This window comes from Orycteropus afer, unplaced genomic scaffold (genome assembly GCF_000298275.1).
Source record: "Orycteropus afer afer isolate SDZICR_OR568_19922 unplaced genomic scaffold, OryAfe1.0 scaffold00155, whole genome shotgun sequence".
Classification (NCBI taxonomy): Eukaryota; Metazoa; Chordata; class Mammalia; order Tubulidentata; family Orycteropodidae; genus Orycteropus; species Orycteropus afer.
In genome coordinates, this window is record NW_006921742.1 from 7,825,513 (window position 1) to 7,832,572 (window position 7,060).

Genomic DNA, 7,060 nt, shown 5'->3' on the forward strand with positions numbered 1-7,060 from the left:
AGGTTGTTAATGAATCTTCCTCCATCCTGATGCCGTGCTCTTGTTCATATAGTCCAGCCTCTCAGATTATTTGCTCAGCAGACAGATTGAATAAGTGTAGTGAAATTGTACAACCCTGATGCACTCCATTCATTATTTTAAACCATGTAGTATGCCCTTGCTCTGGTCGAACGACAGCCTCCTGGTCTGTGTATAGGTTCCTCATGAGCACAATTAAGCGTTCTGGAATTTCCATTCTTCTCAATGTTATTCTCAACATATATCAATGTTATAATGGACCATACTGCACATATGTGTTCAACTATTTCCTCAGGAAAATTTGGAGAAGTGGAAATTACTAACAAAGGCTTTGCATTTTTAATGTTTTGAAATATGTCATCAAAGTATTTTCTAGAAACTCCTGCCAACAATGTTCAAGACTTTCTGCTTCTCTCATCCTTGCTAAGATTGGGAATTATCATTGTTTTTAATTTGTACCAGATTTAAATATATTTATTATTAATGAGCATAACTATGACGAGAGTAATAGAAACAAAACAATGTGAAAACAAAGTGAAAGAGATTACATCAAATAAGGGGAAATGAGAAAAGACTTCCAAGGAAAAGAGACAGATCATATGAGACTTAAGAAATGGAAAGGATTTTATTACATAGAAATGGAAGTGATCCCAGGTAGAGAGAACAACAGCAGGAAAAGCAACATTAAGGAATAGTGACTACTCTGGCTTGGTTAGAGTGTAAGAGGGAAAAAAAGAATAAAAGTAGGATGAGACCATAATGTACCAAACACATGCACAAAAAAACAGTAAATAGAGTTCAAATTTGAAGAATAGTCAATAGCTGCTTGACTTCTGTATTGTTTTTTTTCAGGAAACAATTATTGATTACCTACAATATGTCAACCATTTATATCATTTGACGGAAGCACACAGAAATCTCTGCCATCTGGTGCTCACAGGATGAAAGCAAATAGAAAGAGAAGAAGGTCACAAGAGGAATAGTCTGTGAACAAAATGGGAGAATAAAGAGCTAGGTGAAGGGAAGAGAGCATGATAAAGAGACTGAAATACCACGGGCACCAATGCAGAAGTAACGGCACGGAAGAGGGAATCAGTAACAACAAACAATGTAGAAAAATTGAGGAGGATCAAAACTGGAAAAAAACAATTGTCTTTAGAAATTCAGGAATCATCAACAACACTTTAAAGAGTAGTTTTTCTGCAGTGATGACATAGGAGGCCAGATTGCATGGGAATAGGGGAGATGGTGTGGAAACAGAGTAATGGAATCTCCAGGCTGGTCTTTCAAAAGAAGAGAAACAATTTAGCAAATTGTTGTTGTTGCTGTTGTTATGTGCCGTCAGATCGTACTGACTCATAGCAACCCCTCCTTGGGTTTCCGAGGCAGTATCACTACGGAAGTAGATTGCCCAACCTTCCTGCCAAGGAGTGGCTGGTGGGTTAGAGTAGCTGACCTCATGAGATCAAGAGAGATCCCACATTAAAGGAAGGCTTTTTCCAACTAAAACTAAGTACCTTGGACTGTTGGTTGGCTGTTGAGTCAGTTCTGATTCATGGTGACCCCATGTGTGCAGAGTAGATCTGCTCCATAGGGTTTTCAAGGCTGTAACCACTTGGAAGCAGATCACCAGACTCGCCTTCTGGGTGAGTTTCAACCATCAGCCTTTCAGGTTTATACACCCAGGAACCTAGGAATGAATTCAACAACATGGAAGTATTAAATCTTGGTGGAATAAATTATATAATCTTAGAGATAGGCTTAAAACAACTGATTATGTAGAAAGAAGACCCATTATTTTTAAAATGTCAGTTTTCTCCACATGAATGAAACAATTTAATATAATGTTGTTGTTATTATGTGCCGTCGAGTTGGACCTGACTCATAGCGACCCCTTCTTGGGTTTCCAAGGCAGTATCACTACAGAAGTAGATTGCCCCATCTTCCTTCCAGGGAGTGGCTGGTGGGTTTGAACTGCCAGTCTTCTGGTTAGCAGTCAAGTGCCTTAGCCACTATGCTACCAGAGCTCCCATTTAATATAATATTGAACACAAATCTTGAGAAGCATTTTCACGGAACTTCACAAGCCTATTCAAAAGGTCAAAAAAATAAGTGACTTGCAAAGAACAGCTAAAAGATTTTTGAAAAATAAATAAATGGAGGAACTTGTCCTACCAGATATCAAAAGACACAATAAAGCTACAGTAAACAGTGTGGTATTGGGACTATTAGACAAATAATAGGTCAATTAAACATGAAAAATAGTCCATGCACATAGTACTGCTATATGAGAAAGGCAGCATTTCAATGTATGTTGTTGTTGTTAGGTGCCATTGAGTTGACTCCAACTCATAGCGACCCAATGTACAATAGGACAAAACACTGCTTGGTAATGTGTCATTCTCACAACCATTGCTAGTTTGAGCATTTCAATGGTTTAAGGAGAAGTGGATGGTCCTTTCCTTCTTCCCAGTCTTAGTCTGGAAGCTCTCCTGCAATCTGTCCACCATGGATGCCCTTGATGGTATTTGAAATGCCAGTGGCATAGCCTCCAGCCTCACAGCAACATGCAAGCCACCACAGTATGACAAACTGACAGGATCAGTGGTAGATTTCAATATATGGTCTACTTTATATTGAACACAGTAATAATTTTGTGTCCGTTTTATACACTGAAAATCAGTAGTTGGGGATTATACACATGTCTTCTCCCATTGTTTCTGATGCCTTGAGTCTTGGGATTTATAACAGTTTAAAATTTAGGAGAAAGTTTTTGTGTTTGTGTTTCTTAAAGTTAAAATGTTGGACAATTTCTCTCTTAAGTTGTATGGTCTCAAACATAATAAAATTACCAGAGGTACCTTGAAGCAACTTTCTCCTTCTATATGTTGCCCGTTCTTTGGTTTTTGCCTTTCAATTTCTATGTAAGTGGCTTAATCAGAATCTTTTTATTATAATCCTTAGTATAGATCTGAAGAAAGTTAATGTTCCTCCTTCTTTCCCTACTTCTTAGAAACATGTAGGCTTATAATGAAAACTTTATTCATGTGGATGGGAGGTCTAGCTCAAGCATCCAGCAGAAGAAAGAGGTGAGTGTGCCTGCAGCAGCCAGTTGACACCACCCTCTCCCATCACTGGGCTAGTGAATGGGGCGCTGGAATGTGTAAAAACCCACAACATGTCACAGTTTTAGGCACAGTTTTTCAAAATCCAAACTGCCTGCAGTGGAGTGTAACAAATTATTTAAAAGGAAGAACCACTGCATACTTCTTCCCCAGAAGAATATGGAGGCCAGCTTCCAATATTCACTATGACACAGACTGGGTGAAGACTGTAAGATCAAGCCTGGAATTAAAAGCAAATAAACAAAACATTTTATAGGGTCAGACTCAAAAAGGCTCAAGTGTTCTCTGGATAGAAATCAGGCTGTAGGCTGGTATTTCAAAAGAGCCACAAATTCGGTGTCTGTCCCAAATGGGAAGTAATAATTTTATTGAATATAATAAATTAAAAATGAATTCCCTTCATTCTACCTATAACTTAGTAAGTACTTATGATGTGGTCTTTGTAACCAGAGTGTACTTCTTCAGTTAATGAATCAAAGAAGTGTGTGTGAGTCTGTGTGCACAATTATCCAAAATGAAAGCGTAAGAACAAAATGAAAATGTTTCAAGAAGCTTAATTTATGAATGAAAAACAAACCAATGTCCTGCAGGATTTCAAATATGCTCGTGGTGTTTGTATTGCCCCCATTAGATTCTAGGCTCAGTGAGCAAAAAAACAGAAGGCAGTGTTTAGTACCTCTTTATCTCCATCCTCAAGAGGAAAATATGAACACATTTATAGAGGTCAATTTAGGATTTATTTTGCTTTCAGAGAAAGGCCATTTGAATCTTACAGAGCAGAAAGTCAATGTGATGTGATTATTTAAATAAGGATCAAGAGGGACATAGTTGAATATTACCTCAGTAGGTAATGCTCCATAATGCACTTCATAAAAGAGATTTATAACAGGTCATTGTGCTATTTATCTGTAATGTAAAAATTCAATTCCTATTTTCAGTAGGTCAAAGTATATTAGAGTTTTGATAGTGAGATACAATTTTATCAAACAATAAATAACTTTTCTGGTATAGAGTGGATGATCATTTTATTTACTACCATGAATATTCTGATTTTATTCCCAACGCTCACAGAAGATTAAATGCAATGTGAATGGCTCACTCGCCCAAACAGCAAATACAGTCTTTAAAATGAGAAGGATCCTCCTGACAGCTACTTTGAATTATTATATATGGACAGGATTTAGATCCAGGTTGCAGGAAAGTAGTTTTCCTTAGGCTTTACTATTACGGTAGTGGAGAAAGTCCTTTATTTATTTATTTAATTTTAACTTTTGATTGTGATTTGGGTGAAATTTTGCAAAGCAGATTTGTTTCACATTCCAAAGTTCGTACACATTTTATTTGATGACATTGGTTACGTTCCTCACAATGTAACAGTTCTCCTCCCACTTCCTCCCTGTGGTTCTCCTTTCCCTGTGTCCTTCTTGCCTATGCATCCCTGTCTCCCTGCCTTTCTCTCTATAAATGCTGCCCTTCTGATCTCCCATCACTGATTATTTTAAGGAGTGCTTCTCTCTGGTGTATAGGTCTTCAGCTTGTAGGCCTGTCTACTCTTTGGCTGAGAGCTAAGCCCTGAGAGTGAGTTCAATTCCAGTCCCAAAGGGTCACTAAGGCCATAGTCTCTGGGGTTTCACCAATCCGTATCAGACTAGTAAGCCTGCCTTTTATATAATTGTGAGCTTTGTGCCACATATTTCTTCCACTCTCTCCAGGATCTCCGATTTTTATCCTTTTTGAGTGGTTGGGCACCATCTAGTTGTTCTGGTGTCAGGGTCACGTAGGCTGAGGGTCTTTAGTCCTTTGGACTAACGGTTTTCATGTGTCATTGATTTTCTTAACTTTTCTTGGTTCCAGATGAGGAGATGGCTGCTCCCAAGCTTTTAAGACCCCAGTTGCTACTCACTGAAGTAAGTAGAACAATATTTTTGCATACCATGTTGTGGCAATTGAGCTTGATTTCCCTCGCAACCATTGTCCCTAGCCCATAGAGGTGAATCACTCCCTCAGGGTGCTTATTTGTGGCTAAGAAGTTATCCTAACTTTGCCCCCTATTAGCTGTAAACTGCATATGGACATTTTTTAGCACATGCCAATACATATGTCGGAATATCATCTGCCAAACTTATGTATGTTCATAGGTATATATTCCCATTTCCTTGTCCGTATCTGATCTTCTTGTCAGTCTACCTATGTACCCACCCATAGATTAGTGTTTCTTTTTACTGGTAATGCAACATTGTGGCATTGTGTATGCAATACTATTTACCTTTATTGCCTGTACCTCTTATGCACCTCTCCATGTCTTCCTTTTCCTTAGTGATATTGTGTTAGTCACATGCTTGTGTTACACAGTTTTTCCTTCGCCCATATCAAACCTGTCTCTTAACTATCCATCTACTTCCCCTCTCATACCCTCCCCTCCCATCTCTGGTAGCAAACAAAGAAAATTTCATTCCCTGTATAAACTTTTCCTTGGCTTTTTATAATAAAGGACTCATACAATATTTGTCCTTCTGTGATTGGCCTATTTTACTCAGCATAATGCCCTCCAAGTGCGTACATGCTATGAGGTGATTCACTGATTCTTCATTGTTCTTTAATGTTGCCTAGAATTCCATTGTGTGTATGTACCATAGGCTGGTTGTCCATTTTTCTACTTATGGGCACTTAGGTTGTTTCCATCTCTTTGCTATTGTAAATTGTGCTGGGATGAACATGGTGTGCATATGTGTATTCATGTCCCAGATCTCACCTTTGTAGGCTATGTTCCTCGTAGATTGCTGGATCAAATGGTATCTCTATTTCCAATTTTTTTAAGGAAGTGTCATACCATTTTTTGCACCATTTTACAGTCCCACCAGCAGTGTATGAGAGTCCCAATCTCTCCACATCCTCGCCAGCATTTGTTATTTTCGATCTTGTTGAACTTTGCTATTATTGCTGGGGTATCTCATTGTGCTTTTGATTTGCATCTCTCTAATGGCTAATGACCACAAACATTTCTTCATGTGTTTCTTGGCTGCATGAATATTGTCTTTGTGAAGTGTCCTTTGCCCATTTTTCACTTGGATTGTTCGTAATTTTGATGTTGAGGTGTTGAAGTTTTACATAAATTTTAGAGATAAATCTCTTGTTGGATATGTCATTGCCAAATATTTTTTTACCCAATATGTCAGTTTTATTTTTACTCTTTTGGAGAAATATTTTGATACCCATAAAAATTAAATTTTTAGAAGGTCCCAGTCATCTAGTTTTTCTTTTGCTGTTTGTGCATTTTGCATTACATTTGATAGTTTATTTATACCATAAATTAGAGCTTATAAGTTGCCCCTACTTTATCTTTGATGAACTTTATAGTTTTAGGTTTTACATTTAGGTCTTAAATCCATCTTGAGTTTATTCTTGTGTATGATGTGAAATATGAATCTTGTTTCATTTTTATGTAAGTGGATATTCAGTTTTGCCAGCATAATTTGTTAAAGAGACTATCTCTTCCCCATTGAATGAGTTCTGACCTTTGTCAAAGATCACCTGTCTGTAAGTGGATGGATGTATTTCTGGATTCTCAATTCTGTTCCACTGTTCTATTTGTCTACCGTTGTACCAATACCACACTGTTTCGACTACTGTGGTTGTATAGTAGGTTTTTAAATTGGGGGGTGTGAGACCTCCTACTTTGTTTTTCTTCTTCAGGAGTGTGTTGCTTATCCGAGATCTCCTTCCTTTCCATATAAAATTAGTGATTGGTTTTTCCATGTCCTTAAAGGATGTTGATGGAATCTGAATTTGGATTGCATTGAATGTATAGATTGCTTTGGATGGTATTGACATTTTCACAATGTCTTCCTATCCATGAGCATAACATATTCTTTTTTTTTTTTTTTTTTTGGTTCTGATTTGGGTGAAGATTTACAGAG